Raw genomic sequence first — 22,271 nt, 5'->3', positions numbered from 1 at the left:
TATAACTTCAATATACCAATTGATGATACCTCAAATGTCCTAATTTTTAGGTTCCTTTATCTATTGAGTTTCCATGATCTACTCTTACATTTTATCTCAGTTATACACAGAAATGGTCATATCCTTAATCTTGTCATCACCCACAAGTGTTCTACTTCTTTATGCATAAACTATCATTTTCTTTTCAGATCATAAGCTTTTATAATTTTATCTTCTCCTATGCCTTATAATACTTAACTGTGTTTTTATCCCTGCTGTGATATCCATTTCTTTCACCTCTGTTTTATTAAATAAATTTTAATTTTTTCCAGATTACATATCAATATAATTTTTAACATTCTTTTTCTGACATTTTGTAATCCATGTTCTTTCTTTCTCCCTGCCATCCCTTCCTTTTCCCTAAAAAGGCATGGAATATGATATCAGTTATACATATATTATCATTTAAACATTTTTCCATTTATGCCATGTGAAAGAAGACATATTGATTACACTAGAGAAGAATTCTAAAGTAAAGAATGGTATGTTTTGATTTGTATTTTGACGGTCTATTCCTTCTTTGACAATGAAAATCCTTTCTTTTTGTTATGGGTCTCTTGGAATTGTCCTGGATCCTTGTGTTGTAGATAATAAAGTTATTCACAGTTGATCATCATACATTATTGTTGTTACTGAGTACAACATTCTCCTTGTTCTGCTCACTTTATTTTATATCATTACATATTAGTCTTTCTGTTTTTTTTTTGTGATCTTCTTATTTGTCAGTTCATATGGCATAATAGTATTCCATTAGAAGCATGTATTACAACTTACTTAGCCATTCCCCAATTGATGGATATCCCTTCAGTTCCTAGTTCTTTACCACCATAAAAAGAGCTGCTATATTTTTGTACATGTAGGTTCTTTTACCCTATTTTTAATCTCTTTGGGATACAGACTCAGTAGAGGTACTGCTGAGTCAAAGGGTATGCACAGTTTTATGGTCTGGGGACACAGTTCCAGATTGCTTACCAGAATGGTTTGCAGTTCCACCAGTAGTGTATTAGTGTTCCAATCTTCCCACATCTTCTCCAACATTTATCATTTTCCATTTTTGTCATGTTAACCAGTCTGACAGGTGTGAGGTAGCATCTCAGAGTTGTTTTAATTTGCATTTCTTTAATCAACTTATTTGGAACATTTTTTCATGACTAAAGATAATTTAAATTCCATCATTGGAGAATTACCTGTTTCATAACCTTTGACCAATTGTTATTGGGAAATGCTATATGTTATAAATTTGATTAAATTCTTTATATATTTGGGAAATGAAGCCTTTGTCAGAAACATTTTCTATAAAGATTTCCCCCCTAGTTTGTTGTGAGCCATTTAATCTTGGTTGTATTGTTTTTGTTCGTGCAGAAACTTTTAAATGTAGTCAACATTATCTATTTTACATCTCATAATGTTTTATGTCTTATTTTGACTTAAATTGTTCCCTTATCCATAGGTCTGAGATAAACTATTGCTCCCCTCATTTGTTTATGGTATCCCCCTTTATTTCTAAATGATGTATTCACTTTGACTTTACCTTGGTTTATGGCATAAGGTGTTGGTCTGTGCCTAATTTCTGCCATACTGTTTTTCAGTTTTCCAGTAGTTTTTGTCAAATAGTGAATTCTTCTTCCAAAAGCTTGGATCTTTGGATTTGTCAAACACTAGATTATTATAATCATTTATCATTGTGTATTCCCTTGGTCTTCTACTCCATTTCTTAGCCAGTACCAGATTGTTTTGATAGTTGCCACTTTATAATATAATTTGAGATATCCAAATTTGTGATATTCTGGATCTTTTGTTCCTCCAGATGAATTTTGTTATTTTTTTTCTAGCTCTAGGAAACAATTTTGGGGTAGTTTGATTGGTATGAGAGTGAATAAGATTTATGGTTGGACTAAATATATTTCAAGTTGGTTGCCAGGGATTTAATTACTAAATCCCAATGAATTACTCAAGTTAGAATGGTTTTTATGGTAGTTTACTTACAAATAGAGGGAAAAAATTAAGGAAATGAGATAGAGAAAGAAAGACAGAGAGAGAGATAGCTGCTCCGACCTGGTCTGAACCAGGCAGGAATTCAGAGGCCCCAGCAAGGGAGAGAGGGGTGGCAGAAGATTAAATTTAACACAGCGTCCAGCCAGGAGGCCTCCTCCAAGATGAGGGGCCTCTCCAGAGGCTGGTACGTCCAGAAAAGCCAAGGAAAGGGAGTCAGCCTTTTCACTCACCAACGTGGCAGTTCAAAGGGATGTAGTCTTGAGTTGTCACCATGGTCCAGTCTTGAGCTCCTCCATGGTCAAGTTCCAAGGTGAAGACCTCCTCACAGGAAGTGACCATGAAATTTAAAGGCAGTTCTTTGCATCACTTCCTGTGTCTTACATGTACCAATGGGGGCTTAAACTTGGCTTTTGGCCTCCCCAGGAGGCAGTCAGTTGTTTCTGATTTGTCACTTGCTAGCACATGTGGGTCATAGACCTTCCCCCCCTAACACTTAATCCTTAAGTGGGGGTGTATTCATTCCTGGTGGCTAAAATTCTAAAGAATAAGTAGGTTGGAGTTAATTTCAATTTCACAATAAGCATATTAATTTAGGAAGAATTGTCATTTTTATTATATTGGCTTGGCCTACCCATGAGCAATTAATATTTTTCCAGTTGTTTAGATATGATTTTATGTGAAAAGTGTTTTTTTTTTTTATAGTTGTGATCACATAGTTTCTGGGTTTGTCTTGTCAGGTAGATTTCCAAGTATTTTATATGTACAGTTATTTTAAGTGGGATTTCTCTATCTTTTACCTTTGGGCTTTTTTGGTAGTACAGAGAAAGGCTGATGATTTTTGTGGGTCATCTCTCTGTTCTTTCCTAGGCCATCACCCCTAGCTATACTTTCCTCCTTTCCCTACTTTGACTTCTTGGTAAACCAGTTCAACTCTACATTTATCCTCTACTCTTGAAATCTTTTGCCTTCCTGTCCTTTTAGTAATCACACCTTGTCAAACCTCAGCCTTAGGTTGGAGAAGATAAGAGTAGGTTGATTGGGTGTAAATTTCTATGACCAGGCAATTATTATATACTTTCCTAATGGATTTGATATCCCAGTCTCTACACTGGCTATTCTAAGCCTTCTCAAGCCTCCCATGGCACCCCAAATCCCCATTCTTTCTGCTGAGGTCCTTGACTCATACTTCACTGCAAGAACTGAGGCCATTTGCCCAGTGATCCCTCCCTAACCCTTCCTCCGCCTGCCTCACATCCCTAAATTAAAAACAAACAAAAACAAACAAACTCACTTTATTTCAACATCTGTGCTAGCTATCATCTTATAGCTCTCCTCTCTTTCTTGGCTAAACTCCTTGAGAAAGTCATCTCTATTTCTTCTCCCCAGACCTTTGCAATCTATCTTTGGACTCTGCCACTCAAATAAAACTGCCTGGCTATTTGTGAGACCTTAGGCACATCACAGGACTTCTGTGTAAGAATGGGAGAGGATTTAGGAGTGGGGTTTGTGTTTACTAGATGAAGGAAAATTCTCTAAATCACTGTCAGTGTGGCTCTCCCTTCCTTTTCTTTTCTGCCTGAGGGTGGCGGAAACTGCAGCCACCTCTGCCTGGCCAGCATCCTCAAGTTCTTTGGCCTGGGGAGCAGGGAGGAGTGGGGAGTTTCCAAAGTGTCTCCGTAGAGTTCCAAGAGAGAGACTTGGAAAATGGAAATTGTCAGCCATCTCCTTGGTAACTAGCAACTAAATAAGGAGGGGGTTGGGGAGAGAAGGGAGAGTGCTGTAGTAGGGCCAAGGTAAACAGGCGCTGCCAGGTCCCCTTCCCCAGAAATCCCTACCCTGGAGCTCCATAGCTCATTTTAAAATGTTTCAGTTACTCATTACCTCACATTATTACCCACCTGGTTTAGGGGAGAGGGGGGAGAGAGAAGGGGACTGAAAAGGCCTTTCTTTCTTCATTCCTTTATTCTGATGTCGGATCCTGTTCTCCAGGCAGGTGGAGGTTTGCTGATATACAAACTGAGCCCTTAAAACAACTGTTTTGTGATGTGATTAGAGATTGCTTAGAATGCAGGTCCTCAAGCCTATGATTCTGGGGCGTTAGAGGTGGGGCTTCTTGCTTTTGCTCTCTTCTCCAAGGACAGTCTGTCTCTGCCAATGGAGGCGAAGGTATTTCATAGATTTAGAGTTGAAGGCACAAAGAGGCTGAATCTAGCACCTATTTTACAGATTAGGAAACTGAGGCTTTGAAAGATTAAGTGTCTTGTCCAGGCTCACAGAGCTAACGAGTCTCAGGCAGGGAGCTTTATCTCCTCCCTCCTGCTATGCAGCAGGTTTACCGCCCCCCAATTGTGGGCTTTGTTGGGTGTTAGACGCTGCAGGGGAGGCAGAGCTGTGTAGAGCACAGTCCCTTCCCTCAAAGTTTTGGGGTGTTTTCCTCTACAAGCGGAAAGTTCTTGCTGTATTATTTATTTATTTTTACTGTTGTGATTAAAAGCTTACAGATGAGGATGGTGGAAGATTATGAAGCAATATCACCCCATAAAACTGTGAAAAGCCCTGGAGGAAAAACCGGATAGCTTGGCCAGAGGTCCAACTGAATCCACCGGTCCTGAGGGCATTTAAGGATGAAGTTGGAAAGGAGACAGCAAACCAAATGGAAAGTGGGGGGGAGGGGGCGGGGGAGGGGGAAGATCTGTCAAAATTTCTATGACAAAGTCCCCATCCATGACTGTGGAGACACCACATATGGATGCTAATATTACAATTCCCAGTGTGTTGCCTGAGAAAGTAGAACTATCACGAAAGAAAAAAAGGTGGGAAGAACAGCTGGATCTGACCAGCTAGATACTCAGCAGAAGTCTGTGCTGCAGATGACACAGTTTTGAGGGACTGATCTTCAAGATGTATGAAAGAAAAGAGGATGTGGATCCATATATCTACCTACTTTCCCATCCAGTCTTTATGAGCACAATCCACTTAGGCATTTGATGAAAGTAGGCTGTTACAAATTACATATTATATGTGTGTTAAACAAAATCTTTTAAAATAAAATAAAGGTCATTAAAAACTCATCTAGGTAGCTTAGTGGATAGAGTACTAGTTCTAGAGAAAGGAAGGCCTAGGTTCAAATCTAGCTTCAGATACTTCTTAACTTTGTGACCTTGGGCATGTCACTTAACCCCAGTTGCTTAGCTCTTACCACTCTTCTGTCTTTGAACCAATACACAGTATTGATTCTAAGACAGAAAGTAAGGGGTTTTCTTTAAAATGATTTGATTTGGTGAAGTAAAATGATACCCTAAGAACTTTTCTCTACCAAGGATTCTATGAAAGGCACAAGGACAAAAATAATTTCACTCAACCCTCTCATTAATAATATTAACCGAGGTATTAAAATTAGGCATTTAATGTTGATTGACCCAAAGGTATTTGCCTCTGTCATGAAGAACATCCAGCAAAGTCCAAATAGAGGGATTTCTTATAGTCAGTCAGTCAATAACCTTTTATTTTGTGTCTGTGGATCAGACATTGGGCTAAATGTAACAATTAAAATTCTCAAGAGGCAATATTTCTTAATTTTAAAGTTATTTATTAACTGTTCAGTCAACATCTCTAAACCTGGCTAGTTTGTATTCACTCCACAAGCTGGCAGGAAAAAAGAGAGTACAAAAGAGTACTTCCCTCTTCTGGCACTAGTTTATATACCATTCCTGAGTTTACAACTCAGTCCCTTCCCCTTGACATCCCAAGACATCACTGATTGGTAAATAGCCACTGATGAGACTGACTTAGAGACCTCAATTCCTCCCTCATTACTTCATCACAAGAGGACAGTGTTTTTGCTTAACCTGGAAAAAGGCAAATGTAGAGTCCAACATGGCTGCTAGTGCTTGCTGACTTCCCTTAATCTCTTCCAGTGGGTCATTGCTCCTTAGGCTCAGCCTAGCCCTTAAACCTTTTATTCTTTTAAGATCTTAACAAAAGGAGGGAGGTCCCAACCCATTTCATTGCCTAGGGCAGAAACTGTCTCAGGCTGACCTTAGAATCAGACCATTCTTGGGAGTCTAAAGGGATAATTACTTCATAAAAATACCATAATTCAATATTAATTTTCCACATAAGCACTGAGGATATAAAGAAAGGCAAAAGATAGTTCCTGACTTCCAGGAGCAGAATCTAATGGTGTAAGACAACACATAAAAAGTATGTTAGAAGAAAGGAAGAGATCAAATTTGGGGACATTATGAAGATCTGCAGCCATGTGGGAAATGATGAGGTGAATGCGCTGGGTTCCTTCTTTAAATCAAGGATCTTGGAGGAGCTCTGATATCTACTCTCTATTCTCTCCAGGCAGAGAGAGAGTTGTTTTCTAGGGCCCTCAATAGTGGGATGAGGTCATCTAGATGCCAACATTTTTCTGATGATGCTACTGTTGACTGGGAAAAAACACCTAACTATTAAATAGTCAGAAAATCACTCTTTAATCAAGGCAAAGGGGTTCAGTGTAATAGTGGACCTCCACATAGAGCTGCACGCTAACAACTTTGCAGAGTCCGAGGATTGAACTCTGGATGCTCTGGTCATTGACCCCTGGGAGATTCAACCAAACTAGATTGAAAACTCCAAGAACAAAAGAATTTGGGGAACCTATATACCATTTGGGGGAAATCTAGGGGCAGGGAAAGATGATTGACATCACTGTAGCTACAAAGAAAATGGGAGTGTTCAAACTATACTGACAGAATACAATCAAGCTTGGGGAAAGAATCAGAGCTAGAGGCTAGGGTCTAAGGGAAGGGGCTGCTTACTTACCATGGATACTAAAAGGATGGTCCTTGCCCAGGTGTGGGTCTTCTTGGGAAAGGGTCTCTAATACAATAGGGTCCATTATTCAGTCTGAAACAGCCTAAGATTCCCTTCAGGGTGGATTCTCACAGAAACAGGGAACAAACTTTGGGGTCTCTAAATTATAATTTAGTCCTAAAACTTGGGGTTCCTCAGATCTTACTAGGCTACAAGTTTGGGGTTTCTAGATTCCATATTTGACACCACATAGCTGAGAACCTTCACATATCACAGTCTTCCAATGAGCTAAAAGTTGTAGGTAACCCCCAAATCGAGAAACCAAGGGTAGACATGAATAGATTTTGGAACATACAAATGAAGACTTATGCAGGTAGACCAGTTGAATATATTAGGAACACAATACACAGTAGTAAAGGACTATAGTAATTTAGTTTTTGATAAACTTAAAGACCTAAATAAACTCTTGGGACAAGAACTCATTATTTGGTGAAAATTGCTGCAAAAACTAGAAAGTGGTCAAATAATAAGATAAGGTCAAAAATGCATATTTGATTTAGACACAAAGGGTGACCTCATAAGCAAATTAGCGGTGCATGGAATAGTTTATCTGTCAGATCTCTGGATAACTGAAGAATTTATGAGCAAATGAAACAGACAGCATCACAGGATGTAAAATAGATAATTTTCATTACATTAATTTAAAAAGGGCTTGCATAAACAAAACCAATGCAGTCAAGATTAGAAGGAAAACAGAAAACTGGGGAAAGTTTTTTATAGTAAGTTTCTCTGATACAGATTTTTTTCTCAAATATGGAGAGAACGAAGTCAAATTTATGAGAATGTGGTTCATTCCTCACTTGATAAATGGTCAAAGAATACGATAGGCAGTTTTCAGATAAGAAATTAAAGGTATCTATAGTCAAATAAAAAATGCTCTGAATCACTATTGATTAGAGAAATGCAAATTAAAACCAGTCTGAGGTATTATCTCACACCTATCAGATGGGCCAATATGACAGAAAAGGAAAATAATAAATGTTGGGGGGGGGGGAGGGAGCAGATTTGGGACACTGATGCCCTATTAGGTCTGTATCCCAAAGAGATAAAAGGAAAAGGATCTATATGTACAAAAATATTTCTGGCAGCTCTTTATGTGGCAGTAAGGAATTGAAAATGGTGAGGAAACCCATCAATTAGGGAATGGCTGAACAAGTTGTAGTACATGATTGTGACTGAATATTATTGTACTATAAGAAATGATGAGCATAAAGTTTTCAGAAAAACCTGGAAAGACTTCTATGAACTGATACAAAGTGAAGTGAACAGAACCAGAACAACATTGTCCAGAGTAATAGCAATGTTGTATGAAGATCAATTGCGAATAACTTAGCTATTCTCAGCAGTACAATGATTTATGACAGTTCTAAAAGACTTGTGATAAAAAATGCTATCCACTTCCAGAGGAAGAAGTGGTAGAATCTAAATGAAAACTAAAGCATACTTTTTTACTTTTAAAATATTTTGGGAGAGAGTTGTTTGTGTTTTCTTTCATAATATGACTATTATGGAAATGTTTTACATGACTCCATAGGTATAATCTATATCAAATTGCTTGTCTTCTCAATAAGAGGGAGGAGGAGGGAGAATTTAGAATTCAAGAAATTTTTAAATGAATGTTCAAAAATTTTTATGTGTGATTGGAAAAAAATAAAATATTCAAAAAAAGACATACAAGAGAAGTGGTATATGACTCAGAAGTGTATCTGATTGGAAAAGGAAATTATTCGGTCATGTGTGATAGAAATAGGATAATTTGGCACTCTTTGAAATGTTAAGGGATATAGAGGACAATCTACAGCACATTGAAAGGATGACCATAGGGGATTTTAATGAAGTTAGGGACAAAAATTAGACAAGACAGAAGATGTGTATAGGTTATAGTCCGAGAAGATATCTACAGTGATGAGATCACAATTCTATTAGAAGTATTGCTTTAGCTGACAAGCATCAATTGTGTTACCTATCATGTGGTAGGTATTGTGCTGAGCCCCAGTGATACAAAAGCAACGAAAGAAACAATCCCTACTAAGAGGAGAGTACTTTCTTATGGGAAAATTATAATATATATGAATATAGAATAACAGAAAGAGAATATAAATTCTTATGTTGGGCATACAAAGCCTTTAAAAATCTTAGCTCCAACTTTCTTTTTCATTCTTTTTACATATTACCTTTTCTGCCAGCCAAACTGGCTTTCTTATACATTGCATTCCACTCCTCATGTCTTTGCCTAGGTAAAGGTTGTCCTTCTGGAAAGGCATATATGCCTTTCTCATCTCCACCTCTTAGAATGCCTAGTTTGACTCATGGTACAACTCCAGTGACCTTTTCTAAATCCTCCACTTGCTAAATGACTTTCTTCCTAAACTCACATTATGTCTACTTTACATGAATACTGTAAATAATAATATAGATATAGAATCTTGGCTTCTGTTGATGAGAATAAAATAGGACCCATAGGCATTGCAATTCTGCACTTAGCAAGGTAGTTATGAACTGACTCTTGCTTTTGCTTCTAGTTAGAGAGCAAAAACTCTTAATAATGGGTTAGGGGCTGAGCTCCCAGCCCTAACTAGGAAAGATTCCTCTCTCCTGGATGGTTCTATTATAGCCTCATGCTACAAACAAAAGCATACCCAGCCATAAAAGGACTATCAACCACAGGTGTTTATGAGAAATAATATTAAGTCTTGTGACTGTATTCTTTAATGGAGTAAGTTAACAAAAGAAAACAAACACAAGGGCTGAGGTAAGGTTTACTCACTCCTCTGGCTGGCTTCCCTCTCTGCTGCCTGGAGACCTGTAACAAATTTCTAGAACAAAAACACAGCCACATATAAGTCATCTCTTTTAGTCTAAAGAAGGGAACCCTGTGTTGTAATGGAAACTGGTTGCTGCCCCAGTGGTGCTGCTGCCATGAGACAATTGCCAGACCTCATCAATCCCTTCTTCTATCCTTGGTCTCCTCAAGAATTCCCACTCTGTCCACCATACTATAGTTCCTCCCCTTATACTAGAGATATTTCACAAAATTTCAGAGTAGAAAGGGACTTCAGAGATACCTTATACAAAATACCCAACAACAAGTTATCCAGACCTTCCTTGAAGACTTGTAATAAAAGAGAGCCTATCTGCCTCTTTAGGTAATTCATTCTATTTTTGAACAGTTCTGATTTTCAAGAGAGCTGGAGGAGGAAATGGTAAACCACTCCAGTATCTGTGCCATCCATGAAAACGATAGAGCACCAGGCCTGGAATCAGGAAGACTCATCTTCTTGAGTTCAAATCTGACTCATTCACTGACTGTATGTCTCTAGGCAAGTGGCCTAATCCTGTTTGCCTCAGTTTCCTCATCTTTAAAATGAGCTGGAGAAGGAAATGGCAAACCACTCAAGACAAGAAAACCCCAAATGGGGTCAACAAAGGGTCAGACACAACTGAAAATGATTAAACAACTTTTAAGAAGTTATTCCTTTCATCAATCCTAAATTTATCAGAACATTACTTCTTCCCTTTTCTTTCTGATCTCTGCTTGATGATCATTTTCTTTTCTCTGAAGGTTCAGCTTAAGTGCTACCTACACAGTTTTCACTGTGGAAAGGAAACAAGACTGACAGTTTGTGGGGGAAGGGGCCAACTGGGAATGGCAGCTGGGTCTTGTGACTAGCACTTCCTGCCTGGCGGGGGGGACTTGCTTCCTGGTGTTGGAAGAGGAAGGAGCTTGTCAGCCCAGTCTGGTGTGGTGTGCCTCTTCTTGGTTCAGCCCGAAGATTCAGGCCCAATTGCTTCTGAAAGTTAGACCTGTTCTTGTTTGCTTTCTATCTACTGCTAAGATTCTGAATTATACAAACTGGACTGATATAGAGTAGATGAGAGTGGGACAAACCCTCTGCCAGCCTCTGGGGCCTGGCCTCAGGTCTGAAGCTGAGAAAAAACTCCAATTCCAACTGGGTATTAAACTTTATATTCTTTTAATTCGCAGTCAGATAAGTGGACTATCTTTTCTGGTCATAGAGGGAGCTGAACTTCAGTTCAGTCATTCCAGGACTAAGAGTCCTTATCGAACCCCTGCTGCTTCCTCTCAGCAGGGGGCATCTCCCTCCCTTGCCTCACCAAGCAATATACCCTTTCTCCCCTCTTTCCTCCATACCCTGCTACAAACCTCCCATTATCCCCCTGTTTTCCAATTCCCATTCCCTTTCCCATTATTGGATGATTATGGATTGGATGATATTACATCATTGTTCTTTGTTTTGCCCATTAGGAACCAAGTAGAGCAAATTAATCCTTCTTCTCTTTCAAAGATTTTTTTTTTTAATGCTTACCTTCCATCTTAGAATCAATGCTGTATATTAGTTCCAAGGCAGAAGAGTGATAAGGGATAGGCAGTGAAGGTTAAGTGACTTGCCCAGGTTCACACAGTTCATAATGTCTGAGGTCACATTTGAACCCAGGACTCCCATCTCTGAGTCTGGCTCTCAATCTACTGACCTACCTAGCTGCCCTCTCCTTCATAGATCTTTAAGTACCTGAAGATAGATTTTGTGTCCCTCTTCTCTAGGCTAAACATTTGCATTTTCTATAACCTGCTTTTGAATGTCATGGTCTCCAGGCTCCTCACTATCATGATCCCTCTTTTTCTGGCTGCTCTCTGACTTGTTAACAACTTCCATAAAATGCTGTGTCCAGAACAGAACTCAACATACAGGGGAGAGAACAATGGGTACTTTCACTTGCCCCATTTGAGGTGTTCTTACCCTAGTTTAACTTTGCTTTTGGGTCCCTGAAATTTATTTTCTCGTAGACTAGAAGCTCCATGAGGTCAAGGCTTGTGTTCATTTTTGTTCATTTTTGTATTCCCCACATGCTAGGAAAAACAAGCATTCATGGGACTGAGCAGAATGGAAGTCAGGCATTGCTCAGTCTGTAAATGACATAATTACAGTCCTTCCAGGATATCTCTTTCAATCCAAGGAATCCATGGTTTTGGGGACATGCATCCAGCTCCCAGGGCTAGATCCTGCAAGTCACACATAAATTAAATCAGTTTTCTCATTTATAAATTCATTTCTGATAGGGCAAGGGGATGTTCATAGTCCTTATCCTCAAGTTGCTTACTGTCTAATAGAATCGATCTCTGAATGGCAAAGTATCTCTTGAATGGGACCTCATGGAACCTTTTGGGCATTCCAGTTATTCTTCAACCAGCTTAGTTAGCCCCAGCCTACAGCTGTTTCCAATGTTCAGCACAAACTTTATTGAAATGAGAAACACAGTTTATCATTCCTCCTACACCATGGTCCTTCTGATTAGCTTCATATGATGTGGGCTGTCAGCAAGGCCTAGGGAGAGCCTCTTCAAAGAGAGGATTGTTCTTGTGCCAGAAGGTGAGGGGTGAGGGGTGGGCAGTCCCTACCCGAGTCAGGAAGTTGAGAAAATGTCTGAGGGCATCCTTGGCTATCCCAGAGCCCAGAGAGAGGTGGCTGCTGCCAATAATAAGAGAAACAGTGAGAGAGCAAATAAGTTGCTGAGTAAATTCTTTAAAAGGCAGAGATTGGGATATGGGCAATTTGTCTTTCATAATTCTAAGCCTAAAATAATAGGATTTTGGAGTTGAAAGGAACATTTCAGAGATCATCTTGCCTTTGTCCTTATTTTGCAAATAAGGAAACTGAAACTCAGATTCAACCATTTGCTTAGGGTCACACAGCTACCAAAGTTTGGAGCCAGGATTCAAACAGGTCTCTCCAAAATTCTGGGCTTGTCTCATTCTGTTGCCTTATGTGTATTGACCCCCCTCTGGGTCAGAGGGGCCTGAAACAGCTTAAATTCATCAGGCCAGACTGTTGGAGATTTAACATGGATTTAGAGAAGGGATAATGCTTTAATCAGTTTAGGTATATGTAAGCTAAATGTTCTTCAAATTCTCTGAGTTTAGATACATTGAATATAAATGTTGGAGTGGGATCAGTAGGAAGTGAACGTTGGAGTTGGGAGAGGGGGAGAATTAGTTTATATTGGTCCCAGAAGCCATCTTCACATAGGCAATGCCCCTATCTCACAATCTCCTCTTATGGTGAGTTTTCTCTAGACTTTCATTTTAGGAAACATGGTCAGTCATAGTTCAAGAGTCTCTGGACTCCTTCTGGACTTTCCCCAACCTCCTGAAGATATTCCCATACTATTTCCAATTCTCTTATGTACTGTCTTCCTTAGAATATGAGCTCCTTGAGAACAAGGTATGTATCTATCTAATCTGTCATCCATTAATCTTAGGTATACTTTCTCTCTCTCTCTCCCTCCCTCTCCGCTTCCTTCTACCCCCTCTTTCCTTCCCTCTCTCTTCCTCTTTCTCTCCTTCCCTCCCTCCCTCTCTCTCTCTCCCTCCCTCTCTGTCTCACTCACACTCTCTCTCTCTCTTACTTCTCTCTCTTCCCCCCCCTCCCTCCCCTTCTCCCCGCCTCCACCCTTTCTCATCTTCTGACATGCTCATCTCTCCTTCAGCAGCCCCAGGAAATCTTAGGGAAGGTGATGCTAAGCTGACTACAGAAGAGGGTACAGTTGCCACTTGGGAATATTTCTGTGTTATAGCCACTTTGTATATCTTAAAGATGAAAAAAAATTGGGACAAACAAATTCTTATACCCAAGTTCAATAAATCAACTTCAAAAACACAAGGTAAGTGAAATATGATTAAATAGCAAAGTCTGAAAAAGATGTGGGATCTTTCTGTGAACTGCCAACTCAGTAAGCCAATGGTGTAACATGGCAGCCAAGAGAACTGATGACAGAAGGTGATCTTAAGCTGCATGATATAAGGTGAAATGTTGCTAACTAGGAAGAGGATAGCTGCCCTCTACTTTGCCCCCGCCCAGGCAATCTCTAATAATAATAGCAAACATTTATATAGCACTTACTATGTGCCAGGCATGGTGCCCAGTGTGTTTACAAATATTATTTCATTTGATCTTCACAACGAGTCTGGGAGGTAGATGCTATTATTACCCTAATTTTATAGTTGGAGACACTGAAGCAAACAGAAGCTGTAATTCGCCAGGGAGGCTGGATTGACTTGGGCTCTTGGTGACTTCAGAGCTGGTGTTCTATCCATTATATCACTGCATTTTAGGAAAGATTTATTGGAGAGTGTACAGCTAGAGAAGGACTTCAACCTTGTGTCATATGAAGATCTGGTGAAGGAAGTGGAGATTTTAAACTTGGAGTGAAGACTTGGCAAAAACTGACTTTGAGAGCTGTCTTCAAGTATATATTATTATTTTTAGAATATGCTTATAGAATAGATGTTAGACTTGTTCTATGTTCTGTGCGACTTCTGAGGGTAGATGTTGGCTTGATGAAAGGAAAAGCCCCAGAGACAGTGAATCTCTTTTTCATTACTTCCCTCTCCCTAGAGATCTTCAGGCACAGACTAGAGGACAATTTATTGAGGATGTTGTAGTAGAGATTCTTGTTCAGGTATAGCTCGGGCTAGATGGCCGTAAGGTCCCTTCTGATTCATTGTGATACAGTAGAAAGAGCACGGACTCTGGAGTGAGGGGTTGTTATTGTTCAGTAGTTTCAGCTGTATATGACTCTTTGTGATCCCTTTTGGGATTTTCCTGGCAAAGATGTTGGAGTTGGCTGCCATTTCCTTCTCCAGCTCATTTTATAGATGAATACACTGATTCAAGCAAGGTTAGGTGACTCTCTCAGGGTCACACAACTACAAAGTACCTGAGGCTGGATAGGTATTCAACACTATGAGTCTTTCTGCCTCCCAACACAGCACCCTATCCACAGCTACCTCTGGAGCCAGGGAACCTCAGTTCAAATTCTGATGGATGCTCACTACTTAGGTGATCTTGGTCAAATCAGTTGGTCTCCTTCAGTTTTCTTCATTTGTAAGATGAAAAAAAATTAGACTAGATCCCTCTTTGATCCATTCCATGATCCAATGACCTTATAAGTCTGAGATTTTGTAATTCTGTAAATTCTGTGATGATTGGGAGCTATAACAAAAAGATAATGGGATAAAGCATTTAGATTCTAATAAAGGAAATAAGATATATGACTATAGAACAAGGCAGCAGGAAGCCCAGGGGAGAAGCAAGGAGATTGTGGGATGGCCTGAATAAATGGGTGAATGGGATGTGAAACTAGAGCATGCCCTGGAGTCTGGGGCTAGTCAGTAGATACAATGGCTTAGGTAGCCTAGTTTGCCAACCCATAGTCAGTCATTAATCAGTTGGGTAGGGCCTTGGGAGGGAATATCCAAAGATGAATGGATTAACTTTTCTAGGGACTAGGGTCGCTGAGAATGGGGATCCCAAATGAGACCGTTTAAGGACCTCACTGAAAACTTAGGTGTGATGGTCATTAGGCCAAAGCTGAAGGGGAAGAGGAGAAAGCAATGCTCTTCCAGAGAAGCTGGCCTTAGGTCTTGGTGTACCCGGTTTGACCAGTTCCTCCATTAATGCTAGTTGATGTGGGAGATGGCTGGGTTCCCAACTCCTCTACATCAGGGCAACTTCCCAAGGTAGGTGAGGGCCATGAAGATTATAGGTAGGGAATATGTTTTCTCTCTAACACATCTAAGTGACTTCCCATCTCTGATGCCCCATGTATAGAGAGGCTCGCAGCTGGCTAGAGGAAAGAAGACTTGACTATGCAGACATGAAGCCTAAAGTTTCCAGAAAAGGGTAGGAAGAGAAAATATGTCCAGAGTGAAAAGTCAGATGCTAGTGAACCAAAAGGACCTCAGGGAAGACTGAACCACTAAAGGGATAAGGAGCTTCTCTGAATTTAGCTAGTCTTCAAGCAGTAGGCATATTCTATTGCTAAAACTATGCTCAAAACCTTTCCATACATATTATATTATATCATATTATATTATATTAGTCATAGGGAAAGAGGATTGGGGTGGGTGTCAAGACAACAAAGCTGGGATTAAACATTTACCACCCAATCTATAGATAAACCAGGTGTCTGTTAGATAATCCACATCCAGATAATAAATAAGGCATAATTTTAAAACTATATTATATCATAATATACACATATGTTATATTACATAATTTATATTATATACACATAGTACATATTTTATACACAATTTATACCTATTATATTATTATGTATACATATATACACATATGTGATATATGCATATATTACATATATAATATCTACATATTATATTTACATTGGTCAGATGATGGCTTCTCTTGTGCAGGTAGAGAGGAGAGAGATATATCTGGAATTTTAGTGTAACACAAATAAACAGATAAAATACATATAATAAAGTATAAAAAGAATAAAAAGTAATGATACAATATGTAATAATAAATACAAAATATATATTTATCATAATAAGAATATATAGAATATAACATTTAACATGTATTATAAAATAACTAAGTAATAAAAATAATTTAAGCTACATTTAACTTTTAAAAATATGTGGGAATCTGTTAATAGTTTATATTTATATGACACTTTTTCATTGTAACAGCCCTGTGAAGTAACCAGTGCAAGTTTTTATGATTCCTATTTTACAGATAACTAAACCCTTATAACTAAGGCTCTGAGAAGATGCAGCTATTTGTCCATTGTTAGTTTATTAGCTAGAACTTGAATTCAGGTCTTCTCACTGATTGATTGGTTTATTGATTGATTTTATTAGCATCCCTTTCCATTCTACTTTGTTGCCTCTCACTGTTAATGGGAACTGAAGAACTATTTGACCTTAGTTCTTAGAGCCATCTTGGTTTGATTTTCACATCATTAGCCAACATTTATTGAATACCTTCCAGTGTGCAAGATGTATTAAGGTATACCAAGGGCCTCTTCTACTCTTAGGGATCTTAAAAACAGAAATACAGCTGATCCCCTCCAAGGCGAAAGTCATTCAAGTCCACTGGTGCTCAAACTGTGACAGCACCTCAGAGCATGGTAATCTTCTGAAATGTACCCAGCCATCCAGCCATGAAATGGTGTACTTGAATTATGTCATTCAATCCCCCCCTCCATCCCTCCTCCCTGGTTTAATAACCTCAGACAGACATTATATAGGCTTATCTCAGGGTAAGTGACACAGGCATGAAAATTGTGCCCCACCCCCTCTCCCTGAGGACCAGATCTCAGGAGTGTGCAGGGCCCCCCATTCCATTCTGATGGATAAAGTGAACTCATTTATTCAGTTGTTTTAAGTGAGCTAAGGCAAAACAGAGCCAGAGAACAGGAACATAAATCTCTCCTTCCCAGAGTCTTGAGCCACTGCCAGACACCTTGGATAAGACTCCTTGCCTGCACAACTCACTCACTTTTTTTTTTTAAGACAGGAGGGGAAAAAATACCAAATAACTAAGGTGGGGGTAGGGTGTGTTGGGTGTGTTGGCAGAGTCTTCGGATGACAAACTTGTCAACACTTTGACCTAAAGAAATAGACTTTCAATAAGAAAGGCAACTAGTAAATTAGAAGTTTTCAAAGGGGGGGGGGAGAGGGAGAGACAGAGAGAGACAGAGAGTGGGGGGAGGGAGGGAGAGAGGGAAAAAAAGAGGGAGGGAGAGAGGGAGAGAGACCGAGACAGAGAGAGACCAAGAGAGAGAGACAGACACAGGGAGAGAGACAGAGAGGAGGGAGTGAGTGAGCAGAGGGAGAGACAGCAGAGACAGAGACAAAGAGACAGAGACAAAGAAAGACAGAGAGACAGAGCGTGCACGAGCAGAGGGAGAGAGACAGAGAGAGACGACAGAGACAAAGAGAGAAAGAGAGTGTGTTTTGGGGGGTAGATGGAGAGGGGAGAGAGCGGGGCCAGTGGCATTGTTAGGGATTCTGCCCCCATAGTCACCTTTCGTGGCTATAGCGCTTCTGGTGGGGACTGGGGAGACACCCCCACACTCTCACTTGAGCCCCTAGGCACTCCCTCCCCCCAGTTCCTCCAAGGGGGGTTACATTTGAACTCTGAGGAGAGACAGTCCATCACATCTCACCCTCGCGGGTGTGGCTAAGAACCTGAAACCCTTCTGAACCAGAGACATTCACATATGCTGTTGGAAAACATTTTGAAAACCTCCTGGCCAGAGAGAAAACTTACCTCATTAGGAGAAGCTGAAAACATCCCCCAAAGAGCTGGTGGGGTGCGTGAGTGTGCGCGCGCCCAAGTGTTTGGGGCGGGGCGGGGGAGTGGGGGTGGCGTTGTATTTTACTGCTGCTTTCAGGTTTGCCCAGTGCCCTTACAAGCAGACAATGACTGACAGTTCTTTCTTAAAGATAGATGCCTTAGTAGAATCACAAAGACCCACCATTCAAAATCTTTATCAGGCAGTCGGTGATTCCAGTAGTCTCCCATGTTGTCTTCTCCCATCAGATAGTAAGCTCCCTGAAGGAAGAGATGATTTTGTGCCTCTTTGTGTCGGCGGACTTAGTCCAGTGCCTGGAACACAGTAGGTCCTTAATAAATGTTGGTGCCTGGGTCACAGTAGGTTCTTAATAAATGGTTGTTGATAGATTTCTGGCATTGTGCTGGGTGTTAAACAAAGCACATTATACAGGTTTGATTGTGGCTTCTAGGAGTTCATAATGAACAGCAAACAGAGACAAATACGTAGGAGACATCTAGACAGCCCAACTCTTCTACACCTCAGCTTAGCAGTCATGATCTGGCCACATCACTTATCCAACTCCTCTCCTGCTGCCTTTCTAGGGGAACCCATCTGTTCCAGATACCTGGATACCTCGGTACCTTATGGCTCTAGAAATATAACAAACCCTGCTATACTTTTAAAAAATATATATGATTGGGGGCAGCTGGGTAACTCAGTGGATTGAGAGCCAGGCATAGAGATGGGAGGTCTTAGGTTCAAATTTGGCCTCAGACACTTCCCAGCTGTGTGACCCTGGGCAAGTCACTTGACCCCCATTGCCTAGCCCTTACCACTCTTCTGCTTTGGAACCAATACACAGTATTGATTCTAAGAGGGAAGGTAAGGATTCTCTTTTAAAAAAAAATATATATATATATATATATTTGTGGGGGAAGGGGGGTGGCATTGAGTGGCTCAGTGGATTGAGAGCCAGACCTACAGACAGGAGGTCTTAGATTCAAATCTGTCCTCAGACACTTCCTAGCTCTGTGACCCTGGGCAAGTCACTTAATTCCCATTGCCAAGTCCTTACCTTACTCTTCTGCTTTGGAACCAATACATAATATTGATTCTAATATAGAAGATAAGGGTTTAAATATAATTTATTTATTTTTAACAGTTTTTTCTTTTTAAATTTTGAGTTCCAAATTTTTTCTACTTCCCACCTCTCCCCCACCCAACAAAGAGACAGGCAAAATGATATCAATTATATGTGCAAAATACATTTTATACATTAGCCATGTCACAAAAAATAAAATTAAAAAATAAAGTGAGAAAATTGTATTTCAATTTGCACTCGGAGTTTGTTCTCCCTTTGGAGAGAGACAGCATTTTTTCATCAGGAGTCCTTTGGAATTGTCTTGGATCATTGTATTAATTAGAATTGCCATGTCTAGGGGCAGCTGAGTGTCTCAGTGGATTAAGAGCTAGTCCTTGAGACAGAAGGTCCTGTTTTCAAAAGTGACCTCAGACACTTGCTAGCTGTATGATCCTGGGTGAGTCACCTAACCCCCATTGCCTAGCCCTTACCACTCTTATGCCTTGGAATCAATACACAATATTGATTCTAAGATGGAAGGTAAGGGATTTAAAAAAATGAATAGCTAAGTCTTTCATAGTTGATCATCATTACAACATTGCTGTTTCTGTGCCTTAATGATTGGCTGTTCTCACTTCACTTTGCATCATTTCATTTAGGTGTTGCTATGTTTTTCTGAAACTAAAACTGTCATCATTTCTTATGGCACAAGAATAATGCATCACAATCATATGCTACAACTTCCTTAGCCATTCCTCAATGGATGGGCATCCTTTCAATTTCCAATTCTTTGCCACTCAAAAAAGAGCTAATGTAATATTTTTTCCATTTAAATTTTTTATTTATTTTAAAAATATTTTCCATGTTTACATGATTGATTTTCTTTCCTTCCCCTCTCTTGGAGCCAACAGGCAATTCCACTGGATTATACAAATGTTATCACTTGATACCTATTTCCATATTATTCATTTTTGCAATAGAGCAATCTTTTAAAACCAAAACCTCAAATCATGTACCCATATAAAGAAGTGATAAGTCATATGCTTTTATTCTGTGTTTCTACTCCCACAGTTCTTTCTTTCAATATGGATAGTGTTCTTTCTCATAAATTCCTTGACTGGGTGATTACATTGCTACTAATAGTAAAGTCCTTTACATTGGGTAGTTCCACAATGTTTCACTTTCTGTGTACAATGTTCTCTTGGTTCTGCTCATTTTATTCTGCATCAGTTGATGGAGTTTCTTTCAGTTCACACAGAAATCCTCTAGTTCATCATTCCTACTGTAAATATTTTGAACATATAAATCCTTTTCCTCTGATCTCTTTCAGGTACAGACCTAATAGAGGTATTGCTGGGTCAAAGGGTACGCATAGTTTTATAGCCCTTTGGACATAGTTCTAAACTGTTTTCTAGAATGGTTGGAACAATTCACAATTCACAACTCTACCAGTAATTCATTAGTGAAACCTATTTTCTCTTCACCCTTTGATATTTCTGCTATGAATGAGATGGTACCTAAGAGTTGTTTTAATGTGCATTTTTCTGATCAATAGTGATTTAGAGCATTTTAAAAATATGTCTATAGATATCTTTGATTTCTTCTGAAAACTGCCTGTTCATATCTTTGACCATTTATCAATTGGGGAATGACTCTTATTTTTATAAATTTGACTCAGTTCTACATTCAGTATATATTTGAGAAATCAGGTTTTTATCAAAGAAACTTGCCATGAACAATTTGATGTTACTTATCTATATTATCTATAAAATTATGTCTTGAGTGTTTCTGATTATCAATTCTTTCTCTGGAAGTGGATTTTATAAATTGTTCTTCAAACAATAGTTCTGTTGTTGCATATAATGTTCTCTTGGTTCTACTCAAAATTTCATGCAGTTCTTTCCATTAAAAAAAAAATCACTTTCTTGTCATTTCTTATTGTACAGTAGGTTTTTTTTTTATCACAATTATATATCACATCTTGTGTAGCTATTCCCCAACTTACAGGCATTCCTTCAATTTCCAGGTCTTTGCTGCTACAAGGCAAATCAGTATAAATTTTAAAAAACATATAAGTTATTTTCCTTTTTTTCCTGATCACCTCAGGAAACAGACCTAATAGTGGCATTGCTGGGTTAAAGGATATATACACAGTTTTACAATGCTTTGGGCAAATTCCAGAATGTTTTCCAAAATGATTCGATCAGTTCATAGTTCTATCAACAGTGTATTAGTGACCTCTACCCATCTTCTAAAAGTTTCATCTTAAAAACTGATATTAATAGATATAAAGAGAAACAAGAAGAACCAGGGCAACAATTATCTAATGAGTACAGTAATGTGAAGGAAAACAGTGAAGAAATATTTCAGAATTCTTTTATGAATGTAAAGGCCAACCTTGACTTTAGAAGGATATTGATGGAGAATGCCTCCTGCATTTTTAGAGAGGTGCTGGACTAGACGTTCAGAATTAGACATCAGTTTTCCAATACCACCAGTGAATTGATTTTTCTAGTCATCTGACTATGTGCATTTGTTATGAAGAAGTATTTCTCTGGTGGACGGATGGTGAGGGACAAGTTAGGAGGAAGTAACAGAGATGTGTAAGGGGAAAAAAGAGGTTTATTTATAAAAAGGTTGGACTAGATTAAGAATAGTGTTGCCAAGAATTTAAATGAATTCCCAAAATATATATTTACAATTTATTTACAAAATATAGAAAGAGTGAAGTTAGAAAATCAGAGAGAGGGGGCAGCTGGGTAGCTCAGTGGATTGAGAGCCAGGCCTAGAGATGGGAGGTCCTAGTTTAAATCTGGCCTCAGACACTTCCCAGCTGTGTGACCCTGAGCAAGTCACTTAACCCCCATTGCCTAGCTTTTACTACTCTTCTGCCTTGGAGCCAATACACATGACTCCAAGATGGAAGGTAAGGGTTTAAAAAAAGAAAAGAAAAGAAAAGAAAATCAGAGAGAGGATAGGGTAAGATATCTAGCTTAAGCACTAAGAATTTTTCTCCGACTCCTGGCTCAACTGGGGCAGGGGAATTTAATCCTTAACTGGAGAGGCCTCGGCCCTTGTAGCAAAGGACCTGGGGAAGTCTCTCTCAAGAGATAGGTTGCTGGGGGCCATCAGACCATGACGCCTTGACAGACTCATGCATGGTAGCTGGGGAGACCACAGAGTGGTC

General features: G+C 39.3%; 1 protein-coding gene and 1 long non-coding RNA gene across 2 annotated transcripts in view; one reads left to right on the top strand and one right to left on the bottom strand.

Moving 5' to 3' along the window:
• The window catches only part of LOC100016216 (40S ribosomal protein S4), a 124,003-nt gene that overhangs the window by 29,271 nt on the left and 72,461 nt on the right, over positions 1 to 22,271 (top strand). The window lies entirely within an intron of this gene.
• LOC130453794 (uncharacterized) lies at positions 10,443 to 18,070 on the bottom strand. The gene is made up of 3 exons (XR_008911349.1): positions 17,997 to 18,070; positions 13,818 to 14,909; positions 10,443 to 11,920 (listed from the first exon to the last, which is right to left on the bottom strand). It is a non-coding gene; the product is annotated as an uncharacterized LOC130453794 (long non-coding RNA).

Source organism: Monodelphis domestica, chromosome 4, assembly GCF_027887165.1.
Source record: "Monodelphis domestica isolate mMonDom1 chromosome 4, mMonDom1.pri, whole genome shotgun sequence".
Lineage (NCBI taxonomy): Eukaryota > Metazoa > Chordata > Mammalia > Didelphimorphia > Didelphidae > Monodelphis > Monodelphis domestica.
This window is presented reverse-complemented; position numbering and strand designations above follow the sequence as displayed.